Source organism: Heptranchias perlo, unplaced genomic scaffold (assembly GCF_035084215.1).
Source record: "Heptranchias perlo isolate sHepPer1 unplaced genomic scaffold, sHepPer1.hap1 HAP1_SCAFFOLD_89, whole genome shotgun sequence".
In the NCBI taxonomy this organism is placed as follows: domain Eukaryota; kingdom Metazoa; phylum Chordata; class Chondrichthyes; order Hexanchiformes; family Hexanchidae; genus Heptranchias; species Heptranchias perlo.
Window position 1 is genome coordinate 2,268,217 of NW_027139929.1, and position 15,881 is coordinate 2,284,097.

Consider the following 15,881-nt stretch of genomic DNA (forward strand, 5'->3'; position numbering starts at 1 on the left):
ATATTCATTATAAATTAAACTATTGAAGTATTTGTATAATAAATTACACAGTTGAAGTATTTATATAATAAATTAAACAATTGAATTATTTATGTAATAAATAAGGTTATTGAATTGTTTAGCGAACAAATTAAATAATTGATGTAATCCTTTAATAAATTAAACAAGTCGATTATTTATATAAGAAATTAAACAATTCATTATAAGAACATAAGAACATAAGAAATAGGAGCAGGAGTATGCCAATCGGCCCCTCGAGCCTGCTCCGCCATTCAATAAGATCATGGCTGATCTGATCCTTACCTCAAACCTAAATTCATGTCCAATTTCCTGCCCGCTCCCTGTAACCCCTAATTCCCTTTACTTCTAGGAATCTGTCTATTTCTGTTTTAAATTTGTTTAATGATGTAGCTTCCACAGCTTCCTGGGGCAGCAAATTCAACAGACCTACCACCCTCTAAGTGAAGAAGTTTCTCCTCATCTCAGTTTTGAAAGAGCAGCCCCTTATTCTAAGATTATGCCCCCTAGTTCTAGTTTCACCCATCCTTGGGAACATCCTTAACGCATCCACCCGATCAAGCCCCTTCACAATCTTATATATTTCAATAAGAACCCCTCTCATTCTCTGAACTCCAATGAGTAGAGTCCCAATCTACTCAACCTCTTCTCATATGTCCACCCCCTCATCCCCGGGATTAACCGAGTGAACCTTCTTTGTACTGCCTCGAGAGCAAGTATGTCTTTTCTTAAGCATGGACACTAAAACTGCATGCAGCATTCCAGGTGTGGTCTCACCAATACCTTATATAACTGCAGGAATACCTCCCTGTTTTTATATTCTATCCCGCTAGCAATAAAAGCCAACATTCCATTGGCCTTCTTGATCACCTGCTGCACCTGCATATTAACTTTTTGATTTTCTTGCACTAGGACCCCCAGATCCCTTTGTACTGCAGTACTTTCCAGTTTCTCGCCATTAATCTTGCTCTCTGAGTTTTCATGCCAAAGTGCATAGCCTCACATTTTCCAATATTGTATTGTATCTGCCAAATCTCCGTCCACTCACCCAGCCTTTCTATATCCCCTTGTAGGTTTTTAATGTCCTCCTCACTCTCTACTTTCCTTCCCATCTTTGTATCATCTGCAAACTTCGATATGTTACACTCGGTCACCTCCTCCAAATCGTTAATATAGATTATAAATCGTTGGGGACCCAGCACCGACCCCTGCGGAACACCACTGGCTACTGGTTGCCAGTCCGAGAATGAACCATTTATCCCAACTCTCTGTTTCCTGTTTGATAACCAATCCTCCACCCATGCCAGAATATTACCCCAAATCCAGTGATTCTTTATCTTGAGCAATAATCTTCTATGTGGCACCTTGTCGAATGCCTTCTGGAAGTCTAAATACACTACGTCCACTGGTTCCCCTTTATCCACCCTGTGTGTTTTGTCCTCAAAGAACTCAAGCAAATTTGTCAGACATGACTTCCCCTTCATAAAGCCATGCTGACTTTTTCCTATTAAATTATGTTTATCCAAATGTTCTGCGACTGTCTCCTTAATAATAGACTCCAAAATTTTACCCACCCACTATAATTTCCAGCCTTCTGCCTGCTACCCTTTTTAAATAAGGGTGTTGCATTAACTGTTTTCCAATCTGCCAGGACCTTTGCCGAGTCCAGAGAATTTTGGAAAATTATTACCAAAGCATCCACAATCCCTATTGCCACTTCCCTCAAGACCCGAGGATGTAAGCCATCAGGTCCAGGGGATTTATCCGCCATGACTCCCATTAATATACTGACTAGCAATTCATTCGTGATTTTAATCGTATTTAGCTCCTCCCACCCTAGAGCCCCCTGTTTGTCCAGTGTTGGGATATTCTTAGTGTCCTCTACCGTAAAGACTGAAACAAAATATTTGTTCAGCATTTTTGCCATCTCCCTGTTTCCCACCATTAATTTCCCGGTCTCATCCTCCAAGGGACCTACGTTTGCCTTAGCCACCCTTTTTCTTTTTATTTAACTATAGAAACTCTTGCTATCTGTTTTTATATTTTTTGCTAATTTATTTTCATAATCTATCTTCCCTTTCTCAATCAATCCTTTAGTTACTTTTTGCTGTCTTTTGAAGACTTCCCAATCTTCTATCCTCCCACTAACTTTGGCTACCTTGTTTTTAGTCGGATACTATCGTTAATATCTTTACTTAGCCACGGATGGCTGTCATTTCTTTTACACCCTTTTTTCCTCAGTAGAATATATATTTTTTGAACGTTGTAAAATAAGTCCTTAAATAAACACCACTGCTCATGTACCGTCTTACCCTTTAATCTATTTTCCCAGTCCACTTTAATCAATTCCGCTCTCATACCATCATAGTCTCCTTTATTCAAGCTCAGTACGCTTGTTTGAGAACCAACCTTCTCACCCTCCAATTGGAGGGTGAATCATTTATAGTGAAGAATTGAATTGAAGCATTGAATCATTTACATATTAAATTATTCACTTGATTATTTACATAATTTATAAAACCTTTGAATTATTAATATTATAAATTGAGCAATTCATTATAATTTAAACTAATGAATTCTTTGTATTATAAATTAAACTATTGAATTATTAATATAACGAATTAAACACTTGAATTATTTATATAATAAATTAAACTTTGAATTATTTTTACAATAAATTAAACAATTCATTACAAAATAAACATTTGAATTATTTGCATAATAAAATTAAACAATTCATTATAAATTAAACATGAATTATTTATGTAATAAATTAAACAGATGAATTATTTATATAAAAAATGAAACAATTGAATTATTTATATAATAAATGAAACACTTGATGTATTCCTATGATAAATTAAACAATTGAATTGTGTACATAATAAATTAAACACAATTGACTTAATTCTATAATAAATTAAACAATTGAATTATTTATATCAAATTAAACAATTCATTATAAGTTATAAACACGTTATTTATAAAATAAATTAAACACTTAGAGTCATAGAGTCATAGAAGTTTACAACATGGAAACAGGCCCTTAGGCCCAACATATCCATGTCGCCCAGTTCATACCACTAAGCTCGTCCCAATTTCCTGCACTTGGCCCATATCCCTCCATACCCATCTTACCCATGTAACTGTCCAAATGCTTTTTAAAAGACAAAATTGTACCCGCCTCAACTACTGCCTCTGGCCGCTTGTTCCAGACACTCACCACCCTTTGAGTGAAAAAATTGCCCCTCTGGACCCTTTTGTATCACTCCCCTCTCACCTTAAATCTATGTCCCCTCGTTATAGACTCCCCTACCTTTGGGAAAAGATTTTGACTATCTACCTTATCTATGCCCCTCATTATTTTATAGACTTCTATAAGATCACCCCTTAACCTCCTACTCTCCATGGAAAAAAGTCCCAGTCTATCTAACCTCTCCTCCCAGTCTATCTGACTTGAATTATTTATATAAGAAATTAAACTTTCAATTATTTTTATAATAAATTAAACAATTCTTAATATAATAAAAACATGAATTATTTATGTATAAATTAAATTATTGAATCATTCATTATGTAAATTAAAAATTAATTATAAATTAAACGATTGAATTATTTATATAATAATTTAAACTTGGAATTATTTTTGTGATAAATTAAACAATTCATTATAAAATAAACACTTGAATTATTTGCATAATAAAATTGAACACTTGAATTATTTATGTAAGAAATTTAATTATTTAATTATTTATATAATAAATTAAACACTTGAATTATATATACAATGTATTAAACACTTGAACTATTTATGTAATAAATTGAACACTTGATGTATTCCTATAATAAATTATACAATTGAATGATCTATATCATAAATTAAACACGTGACTTATTTCGATAATAAATTAAACAATTTAATTATTTATATCAAATTAAACAATTCATTATAAGTTATAAGCATTTCAATATTTATATAATAAATTAAAGACTTGAATTATTTATATAAGAATTTAAACTTTCAATTATTTTTATAATAAATTAAACAATTCGTTATAAAATAAAAACATGAATTATTTATGTATAAATTAAATGATTGAATCATTCATATTATAAATTAAAAATTAATTACAAATTAAACAATTGAATAATTTATATAATAAATTAAACAACTGATTTATTTTATAATAAATTAAACAATTCTTTATAATTTAAACTATTGAATTATTTGTATAATAAATTAAACAGATGAATTATTTATATAATAATTAAACAATGTATTTGTTTATATAACAAATTAAACAATTGAATAATTTATTTACAAATGAAACCATTCATAATAAGTTAAGCACTTGACGTATTCCTTTAAGAAATTAAACAATTGGATTATTTATGTGAGAAATTAAACAATTCATTATAAATTGAAGAATTGAATCATTAATATATTAAATTATACACTTGATTATTTACATAATATATTAAACCTTTGAATTATTTAAATAATAAAATACTTGACTTCTTTCTATAAAAATTAAACACTTGACTTCTTTATATTCTAAATTAAAGACTTGAATGAATTATGTAATAAATTAAACTATTGAATTATTTTTATAATAAATTAAACAGTTGAAGTATTTACATTATATATTAAACCTTTGAATTATTTATATAATAAATTGAACACTCAACTTCTTTATATATTAAATTATACCTTTGCATTATTTATATTATAAATTAAATAATTCATTATAAAATAAACACTTGAATCATTTGTATAATCAAATAAACAAGTCATTTCAAATTAAACACTCCAATTATTTGTGTAATAAATTAAATTATTGAATTATTTATATTATAAATATAATAAATTAAACACATGAATTAATTATATAAGAAATTCAACTTTTAATCATTTGTATAATAAATTATACAATTCATTTTAGAATAAACACTTGAATTAGTTATTTACTAAATTAAACAATTGATTATTTATATAATAAATTAAACAGTTGAATAACTTAATAAGAAATTAAACAATTCATGAAGAATTGAAGAATTGACTCTTTTACATATTAAATTATTCACTTGATTATTTACATAATATCATAAACCTTTGAATTAGTTATATAATAAATTAAGCGCTTGAATGCTTTATATAATAAATTAAACACTTGAATTAATTATGTAATAAACTAAATTATTGAATTATTCATATAATAAATTAAACTGTTGAATTAATTATATAATAAATTAAACTACTGATTCATTTATATAATAAATTAAACAATTGGCTTAATTCTATCATTAATTAAACAATTCCTTATAAGTTTAAACGCTTGAATTATTTATATAAGTTAATCTCTTGAATTTTTATATAATAAATTAAACACATGAATTAATTAATATCAATTAAACTTTCAATTATTTTTATAAAAAATTAAACAATTCATTATAAATTAAACTATTGAATTATTGTCATAATAAATTAAACAATTCATTTGTTTTTTAATAAGCAATTCAATTATTGATATATTTAATTACACAATTGATTATATAATGAATTAAACTATTGAATTATTTATATCATAATTTAAACTATTGAATTATTTAAATAATAAATTAAACAATTGAATTATTTATGTAATAAATTAAACAATTCTTTATACATTAAATTATTGAATTATTTATATAAGAACTTCAACTATTGAATTGCTTGCATAATAAAATTAAATACTTGAATTATTTAAATAATAAATAATTCTATTATTTTTTCATAAATTAAATAACTCAGTATAAATTAAACAATTGAAATATTTATATAATAAATTAAACAATTCAATATACATTAAACTATTCAATTATTTATATATTCAATTAAACCCTTAATAATTTTAAAAATAAAATAAACAATACAATTATTTATGTAATTAGAGAATTGAAAATAGATATCATAGATTAAAAATTGAATTATTTATTTAATAAATTAAACAATTATTTATAAATTAAATTATTGAGTTATTCATAAGAACTTAAACTATTGAATTGCTTGCATAATAAATTAAACACTTGAATTTTTTAAATAATAAATCAAATAATTCTATTATGTTTTCGCAAAGAAAATTCATTATCAATTGAACTATTGAATTATTTATAGGTTCATTTAAACAATTCGATTATTTATATAATAAATGAAACTAAACATTATGAATTAAGCAAATGAAATAATATAATAAATTATACACATGATTATTTACATAATGAATTAAACAATTCAATCATTTATATAATATATCAAACCTTTGAATTATTTACATGATAATTAAACATTTAATAATTTGTATCAAAAAATAAACAATTCAATTATTTATATAATGAATTACATATTTGATTGTTTATACAATAAATTAAACACACGAATTATGATGTAATAAATTAAACAATTCAATTATTTATACAATAAATTAAAAAGTGCATGAATTAAACTATTGAATTATTAATATAATAAATTAAAAACTTGAATTACTTAGATAATAAATTAAACAATTCGTTATAAATCAAACTATAGAATTATTTACAAAATAAATGAATCAATTGAATCATTTATATAATAAATTAAACAGTTGAATTATTTACACAATAAATTAATCAATTCTTCTCAAATTAATCGATTGAATTATTTAAATAATAAATTAAACTCTTATTAAACAATAAATTAATCAATTGAATCATTTATATAATAAAGAATAAACTTGACTTCATTCTATAATAAATTAAACAATTCACTATCGACTAAACTATTGAATTATTTATATAATTAGCCAATTGAATCATTTATATCATACATTAAACAGTTGAACTGCTCATATAAAAAAATTACAATTCTTTATAAATTAAACGATGGAATAATTTACAAAATTAAACTATTGAATTATTTGTATCATAAATTAAACACTTCAATTATTTAAATAACAAATTAAATAATTGAATTATTCATACAATAAATTAAACAATTCATCATAAATTAAACTATTGTTTTTTTCATACAAATTAAATCATTTAATTCTTCAGGAAATACATTAAAAACGTGAATTATTTACCTCCTCGCTCTTAATTTACCTGCTGCGCTCCGTGCTCTTCATGGACCTGCACCGCCCCCTGTATTCTTTATTTATTTGCACCGAGCATCACTCATTATTTACCTGCTCCTCTCCTCGCTCTTTATTTCCCTGCTCCGCTCCTCAGTCTTTATTTACCAGCTCCACTCCTCACTCTTAATTTACCTGCTCGACTCTTCGCTCTTTATTTACATGCTGCTCTCCTCGCTCTTTAATTACCTGCTCCACTCCTCGCTCTTTATTGACCTGCTCCGCTCCTCACTCTTTATTTACCTGCTCTGCTCCTGGCTCTTTAATTACCTGCTCCGCTCCGCACTTTTTACTTAACTGCTCCACTCCTCGCTCTTTGTTTACCTGCTCCACTCCTCGCTCTTTATTTACCAGATCCACTCCTCACTCTTTATTACCTGCTCGTCTCCTCACTCTTTGTTTACCTGCTCCACTCCTCGCTCTGTATTTAACTGCTCCTCTCCTCACTCTTTATTTACCTGCTATACTCCTCACTCTTTATTTACCTGCTCCGCTCCTCACTCTTTATTTACCTTCTCCGCTCCTCACTATTTATTTACCTTCTCTGCTCCTCGCTCTTTATTTACCTGCTCCACTCCTTGCTCATTATTTACCTGCTCCGCTCCTCACTCTTTATTTACCTGCTCCGCTCATCACTCTTTATTTACCTTCTCTGCTCCTCGCTCTTTATTTACCTTCTCTGCTCCTCACTCTTTATTTAACTGCTCCGCTCTAATCTCTTTATTTAATGCTCGGCTCCTCGCTATTTATTTACCTGCTCCTCTCCAAGCTCTTCATTTACCTGCTCCTCTCCTCGCTCTTTATTTACCTGCTCCTCTCCTCGCTCTTTATTTACCTGCTCCTCTCCTCACTCTTTATTTACCTGCTCCTCTCCTCGCTCTTTATTTACCTGCTCCTCTCCTCACTCTTTATTTACCTGCTCCGCTCCTCACTCTTTATTTACCTGCTCAACTCCTCCCTCTTCATTTACCAGCTCCACTCCTCATTCTTTGTTTGGCTGCTACTCTCCTCGCTCTTTATTTACCTGCTCTGCTCCTGGCTCTTTAATTACCTGCTCCGCTCCGCACTTTTTACTTAACTGCTCCACTCCTCGCTCTTTGTTTACCTGCTCCACTCCTCGCTCTTTATTTACCAGATCCACTCCTCACTCTTTATTACCTGCTCGTCTCCTCACTCTTTGTTTACCTGCTCCACTCCTCGCTCTTTATTTACCAGATCCACTCCTCACTCTTTATTACCTGCTCGTCTCCTCACTCTTTGTTTACCTGCTCCACTCCTCGCTCTGTATTTAACTGCTCCTCTCCTCACTCTTTATTTACCTGCTATACTCCTCACTCTTTATTTACCTGCTCCGCTCCTCACTCTTTATTTACCTTCTCCGCTCCTCACTATTTATTTACCTTCTCTGCTCCTCGCTCTTTATTTACCTGCTCCACTCCTTGCTCATTATTTACCTGCTCCGCTCCTCACTCTTTATTTACCTGCTCCGCTCATCACTCTTTATTTACCTTCTCTGCTCCTCGCTCTTTATTTACCTTCTCTGCTCCTCACTCTTTATTTAACTGCTCCGCTCTAATCTCTTTATTTAATGCTCCGCTCCTCGCTATTTATTTACCTGCTCCTCTCCAAGCTCTTCATTTACCTGCTCCTCTCCTCGCTCTTTATTTACCTGCTCCTCTCCTCGCTCTTTATTTACCTGCTCCTCTCCTCACTCTTTATTTACCTGCTCCTCTCCTCGCTCTTTATTTACCTGCTCCTCTCCTCACTCTTTATTTACCTGCTCCGCTCCTCACTCTTTATTTACCTGCTCAACTCCTCCCTCTTCATTTACCAGCTCCACTCCTCATTCTTTGTTTGGCTGCTACTCTCCTCGCTCTTTATTTACCTGCTCTGCTCCTGGCTCTTTAATTACCTGCTCCGCTCCGCACTTTTTACTTAACTGCTCCACTCCTCGCTCTTTGTTTACCTGCTCCACTCCTCGCTCTTTATTTACCAGATCCACTCCTCACTCTTTATTACCTGCTCGTCTCCTCACTCTTTGTTTACCTGCTCCACTCCTCGCTCTGTATTTAACTGCTCCTCTCCTCACTCTTTATTTACCTGCTATACTCCTCACTCTTTATTTACCTGCTCCGCTCCTCACTCTTTATTTACCTTCTCCGCTCCTCACTATTTATTTACCTTCTCTGCTCCTCGCTCTTTATTTACCTGCTCCACTCCTTGCTCATTATTTACCTGCTCCGCTCCTCACTCTTTATTTACCTGCTCCGCTCATCACTCTTTATTTACCTTCTCTGCTCCTCGCTCTTTATTTACCTTCTCTGCTCCTCACTCTTTATTTAACTGCTCCGCTCTAATCTCTTTATTTAATGCTCCGCTCCTCGCTATTTATTTACCTGCTCCTCTCCAAGCTCTTCATTTACCTGCTCCTCTCCTCGCTCTTTATTTACCTGCTCCTCTCCTCGCTCTTTATTTACCTGCTCCTCTCCTCACTCTTTATTTACCTGCTCCTCTCCTCGCTCTTTATTTACCTGCTCCTCTCCTCACTCTTTATTTACCTGCTCCGCTCCTCACTCTTTATTGACCTGCTCAACTCCTCCCTCTTCATTTACCAGCTCCACTCCTCATTCTTTGTTTGGCTGCTACTCTCCTCGCTCTTTATTTACCTGCTCCGCACCTCACTCTTTATTTACCGACTCCTATCATCGCTCTTTATTTACCTGCTCCGCTCCTCACTTTTTATTTTCCTGCTCCACTCCTCACTCTTTGCTGACCTGCTCCAGTCCTTGCACTTCATTTACCAGCTTCACTCCTGACTCTTTATTGACCTGCTCCTCTCCTCACTCTTTGTTTATCTGCTCCACTCCTCGCTCTGTATTTACCTGCTCCTCTCCTCGCTCTTCATTTCCCTGATCCTCTCCTCGCTCTTTATTTACCTGCTCCACTCCTCACTCTTTACTTACCTGCTATACTCCTCACTCTTTATTTACCTGCTCCGCTCCTCACTCTTTATTTACCTTCTCCGCTCCTCACTCTTTATTTACCTTCTCTGCTCCTCGCTCTTTATTTACCTGCTCCACTGCTTGCTCATTATTTAACTGCTCCGCTCCTCACTCTTTATTTACCTGCTCCGCTCATCACTCTTTATTTACCTTCTCTGCTCCTCGCTCTTTATTTACCTTCTCTGCTCCTCACTCTTTATTTAACTGCTCCGCTCTAATCTCTTTATTTAATGCTCCGCTCCTCGCTATTTATTTACCTGCTACTCTCCACGCTCTTCATTTACCTGCTCCTCTCCTCGCTCTTTATTACCTGCTCCTCTCCTCACTCTTTATTACCTGCTCCTCTCCTCGCTCTTTATTACCTGCTCCTCTCCACGCTCTTCATTTACCTGCTCAACTCCTCGATCTTCAATTACCTGCTCCTCTCCTCACCCTTTATTAACCTGCTCAAATCCTCGCTCGTTATTTACCTGCTCCTCTCCTCACTCTGTATGTACCTGCTCCGCTCTAAGCTCTTTCTTCACTGCTCCGCTCCTCGCTATTTATTCAGCTGCTCCTCTCCTCGCTCTTTATTTACCTGCTCCTCTCCTTGCTCTTTATTTACCTGCTCATCTCCTCACTCTTTATTTACCTGCTCAACTCCTCGATCTTTATTTACCTGCTCCTCTCCTCACTATTTATTAAACTGCTCCTCACCTCGCTCTTTATTTACCTGCTCATCTCCACGCTCTTTATTTACCTGCTCCGCTCCTCACACATTGTTTACCTGCTCCACACCTCGCTCTTTATTTACCAGCTCCGCTCCTCACTCTTTGTTTACCTGCTCCGCTCCTCACTCTTCATTTACCTGCTCCACTCCTCGCTCTTCATTTACCAGCTCCACTCCTCATTCTTTGTTTGGCTGCTACTCTCCTCGCTCTTTATTTACCTGCTCCGCTCCTCACTTTTTATTTTCCTGCTCCACTCCTCACTCTTTGCTGACCTGCTCCAGTCCTTGCACTTCATTTACCAGCTTCACTCCTCGCTCTGTATTTACCTGCTCCTCTCCTCGCTCTTCATTTCCATGATCCTCTCCTCGCTCTTTATTTACCTGCTCCACTCCTTACTCTTTATTTACCTGCTCCTCTCCTCGCTCGTTATTTACCAGATCCACGATGTGCTCTTAAATTTTCTGCTCCTCTCCTCACTCTTTATTCAACTGCTCGGCTCCTCACTCTTTATGTACCAGCTCCGCTCCTCACTCTTTATTTACATGCTCCGCTTCTCACTGTTTATCTACCTGCTCCGCTCCTCACTCGTTATTTACCTGCTCCGCCCCTCACTCTTCATTTAACTGCTCCGCTCATCACACTTTAGTTATCTGCTCCGCCCCTCAAACTTTATTTACGTGCTCCGCTCCTCACTCTTTGTTCACCTGCTCCACCCCTCACTCTTTATTCACCTGCTCCGTTCCTCACTCTTTATTTACCTGCTCCACTCCACGTTCTATATTTACCTGCTCCGCTCCAAGCTCTTCATTTAACTGCTCCTTTCCTCACTCTTTATTGATCTGCTCATCTCCTGACTCTTTATTTACCTGCTCCTCTCCTCGCTCCTTATTTACCTGCTCCGCTCCTCACTCTTTGTTTACCTGCTCCGCTCCTCACTCTTTGTTTACCTGCTCCGCCCCTCACTCTTTATTTACCTGCTCCGCCCCTCACTCTTTATTTACCTGCTCCACTCCTCACTCTTTATTTACCTGCTCCGCTCCTCACCCTTTATTTACCTTCTCCGCTCCTCACTCTTTATTTACCTTCTCTGCTCCTCTCTCTTTATTAACCTGCTCCGCTCCTTACTCGTTATTGACCTGCTCCGCTCCTCACTCTTAATTTACCTTCTCCGCTCCTTACTCTTTATTTACCTCCTCCACCCCTCACTCTTTATTTACCTCCTCCACTCCTCACTCGTTATTCACCTGCTCCGCTCCTCACCCTTTATTTACCTGCGCCACTCCACGTTCTATATTTACCTGCTCCGCTCGAAGCTCTTTATTTACTGCTCCGCTCCTCACTCTTTATTGACCTGCTCATCTCCTGACTCTTTATTTACCTGCTCCTCTCCTCGCTCCTTATTTACCTGGTCCTCTCCTCGCTCTTTATTTACCTGCTCCTTTCCTCACTCTTTATTTAATTGCTCATCTCCTCACTCTTTATTTACCTACTCATCTCCACGCTCTTTATTTACATGCTCCGCTGCTCATTCTTTATTCACCTGCTACTCTCCTCGCTCTTTGTTTAGCTGCTCCGCTCCTCACTCTTTATTTACCTGTTCCGCTCCTCACTCTTTATTTACCTGCTCCGCTCCTCACTCTTTATTAACCTGCTCCGCCCCTCACTCTTTATTTCGCTGCTCCGCTCCTCACTCTTTATTTACCTGCTCCGACCCTCTCTCTTTATTTATCTGCTCCGCTCCTCACTCTTTATTTACCTTCTCCGCTCCTCACTCTTTATTTACCTTCTCTGCCCCTCTCTCTTTATTTACCTGCTCCGATCCTCGCTCTTAATTTTCCCTCTCTGCTCATCTCTCTTTATTTACCTGCTCCGCTCCTCACTCTTTCTTTACCTTCTCTGCTCCTCTCTCTTTATTTACCTGCTCCGCTCCTCGCTCATTATTGACCGGCTCCTCTCCTCACTCTTTATTTACCTGCTCATCTCCTCGCTCTTTATTTACCTGCTCCACTCCTCGCTCTTTATTCACCTTCTCCGCTCCTCTCTCTTCATTTACCTGCTCCGCTCCTCACTCTTTATTTACCTTCTCTGTTCCTCTCTCTTTATTTACCTGCTCCGCTCTTCACTCTTTATTTACCTTCTCTGCTCCTATCTCTTTAATTACCGCCTCAGCTCCTCACTCTTTATTTACCTGCTCCACTCCACGTTCTATATTTACCTGCTCCGCTTTAAGCTCTTTATTTAACTGCTCCATTCCTCACTCTTTATTGACCTGCTCATCTCCTGACTCTTTATTTACCTGCTCCTCTCCTCGCTCCTTATTTACCTGGTCCTCTCCTCGCTCTTTATTGACCTGCTCCTTTCCTCACTCTTTATTTAATTGCTCATCTCCTCACTCTTTATTTACCTGCTCATCTCCACGCTCTTTATTTAACTGCTCCGCTCCTCACACTTTAGTTACCTGCTCCGCCCCTCAAACTTTATTTACGTGCTCCGCTCCTCACTCTTTGTTCACCTGCTCCACCCCTCACTCTTTATTCACCTGCTCCGTTCCTCACTCTTTATTTACCTGCTCCACTCCACGTTCTATATTTACCTGCTCCGCTCTAAGCTCTTTATTTAACTGCTCCTTTCCTCACTCTTTATTGACCTGCTCATCTCCTGACTCTTTATTTACCTGCTCCTCTCCTCGCTCCTTCTTTACCTGGTCCTCTCCTAGCTCTTTATTTACCTGCTCCTTTCCTCACACTTTATTTAATTGCTCATCTCCTCACTCTTCATTTACCTGCTCCGCTCCTCACTCTTTATTTACCTGCTCAACTCCTCCCTCTTCATTTACCAGCTCCACTCCTCATTCTTTGTTTGGCTGCTACTCTCCTCGCTCTTTATTTACCTGCTCTGCTCCTGGCTCTTTAATTACCTGCTCCGCTCCGCACTTTTTACTTAACTGCTCCACTCCTCGCTCTTTGTTTACCTGCTCCACTCCTCGCTCTTTATTTACCAGATCCACTCCTCACTCTTTATTACCTGCTCGTCTCCTCACTCTTTGTTTACCTGCTCCACTCCTCGCTCTGTATTTAACTGCTCCTCTCCTCACTCTTTATTTACCTGCTATACTCCTCACTCTTTATTTACCTGCTCCGCTCCTCACTCTTTATTTACCTTCTCCGCTCCTCACTATTTATTTACCTTCTCTGCTCCTCGCTCTTTATTTACCTGCTCCACTCCTTGCTCATTATTTACCTGCTCCGCTCCTCACTCTTTATTTACCTGCTCCGCTCATCACTCTTTATTTACCTTCTCTGCTCCTCGCTCTTTATTTACCTTCTCTGCTCCTCACTCTTTATTTAACTGCTCCGCTCTAATCTCTTTATTTAATGCTCCGCTCCTCGCTATTTATTTACCTGCTCCTCTCCAAGCTCTTCATTTACCTGCTCCTCTCCTCGCTCTTTATTTACCTGCTCCTCTCCTCGCTCTTTATTTACCTGCTCCTCTCCTCACTCTTTATTTACCTGCTCCTCTCCTCGCTCTTTATTTACCTGCTCCTCTCCTCACTCTTTATTTACCTGCTCCGCTCCTCACTCTTTATTGACCTGCTCAACTCCTCCCTCTTCATTTACCAGCTCCACTCCTCATTCTTTGTTTGGCTGCTACTCTCCTCGCTCTTTATTTACCTGCTCCGCACCTCACTCTGTATTTACCGACTCCTATCATCGCTCTTTATTTACCTGCTCCGCTCCTCACTTTTTATTTTCCTGCTCCACTCCTCACTCTTTGCTGACCTGCTCCAGTCCTTGCACTTCATTTACCAGCTTCACTCCTGACTCTTTATTGACCTGCTCCTCTCCTCACTCTTTGTTTATCTGCTCCACTCCTCGCTCTGTATTTACCTGCTCCTCTCCTCGCTCTTCATTTCCCTGATCCTCTCCTCGCTCTTTATTTACCTGCTCCACTCCTCACTCTTTACTTACCTGCTATACTCCTCACTCTTTATTTACCTGCTCCGCTCCTCACTCTTTATTTACCTTCTCCGCTCCTCACTCTTTATTTACCTTCTCTGCTCCTCGCTCTTTATTTACCTGCTCCACTGCTTGCTCATTATTTAACTGCTCCGCTCCTCACTCTTTATTTACCTGCTCCGCTCATCACTCTTTATTTACCTTCTCTGCTCCTCGCTCTTTATTTACCTTCTCTGCTCCTCACTCTTTATTTAACTGCTCCGCTCTAATCTCTTTATTTAATGCTCCGCTCCTCGCTATTTATTTACCTGCTACTCTCCACGCTCTTCATTTACCTGCTCCTCTCCTCGCTCTTTATTACCTGCTCCTCTCCTCACTCTTTATTACCTGCTCCTCTCCTCGCTCTTTATTACCTGCTCCTCTCCACGCTCTTCATTTACCTGCTCAACTCCTCGATCTTCAATTACCTGCTCCTCTCCTCACCCTTTATTAACCTGCTCAAATCCTCGCTCGTTATTTACCTGCTCCTCTCCTCACTCTGTATGTACCTGCTCCGCTCTAAGCTCTTTCTTCACTGCTCCGCTCCTCGCTATTTATTCAGCTGCTCCTCTCCTCGCTCTTTATTTACCTGCTCCTCTCCTTGCTCTTTATTTACCTGCTCATCTCCTCACTCTTTATTTACCTGCTCAACTCCTCGATCTTTATTTACCTGCTCCTCTCCTCACTATTTATTAAACTGCTCCTCACCTCGCTCTTTATTTACCTGCTCATCTCCACGCTCTTTATTTACCTGCTCCGCTCCTCACACATTGTTTACCTGCTCCACACCTCGCTCTTTATTTACCAGCTCCGCTCCTCACTCTTTGTTTACCTGCTCCGCTCCTCACTCTTCATTTACCTGCTCCACTCCTCGCTCTTCATTTACCAGCTCCACTCCTCATTCTTTGTTTGGCTGCTACTCTCCTCGCTCTTTATTTACCTGCTCCGCTCCTCACTTTTTATTTTCCTGCTCCACTCCTCACTCTTTGCTGACCTGCTCCAGTCCTTGCA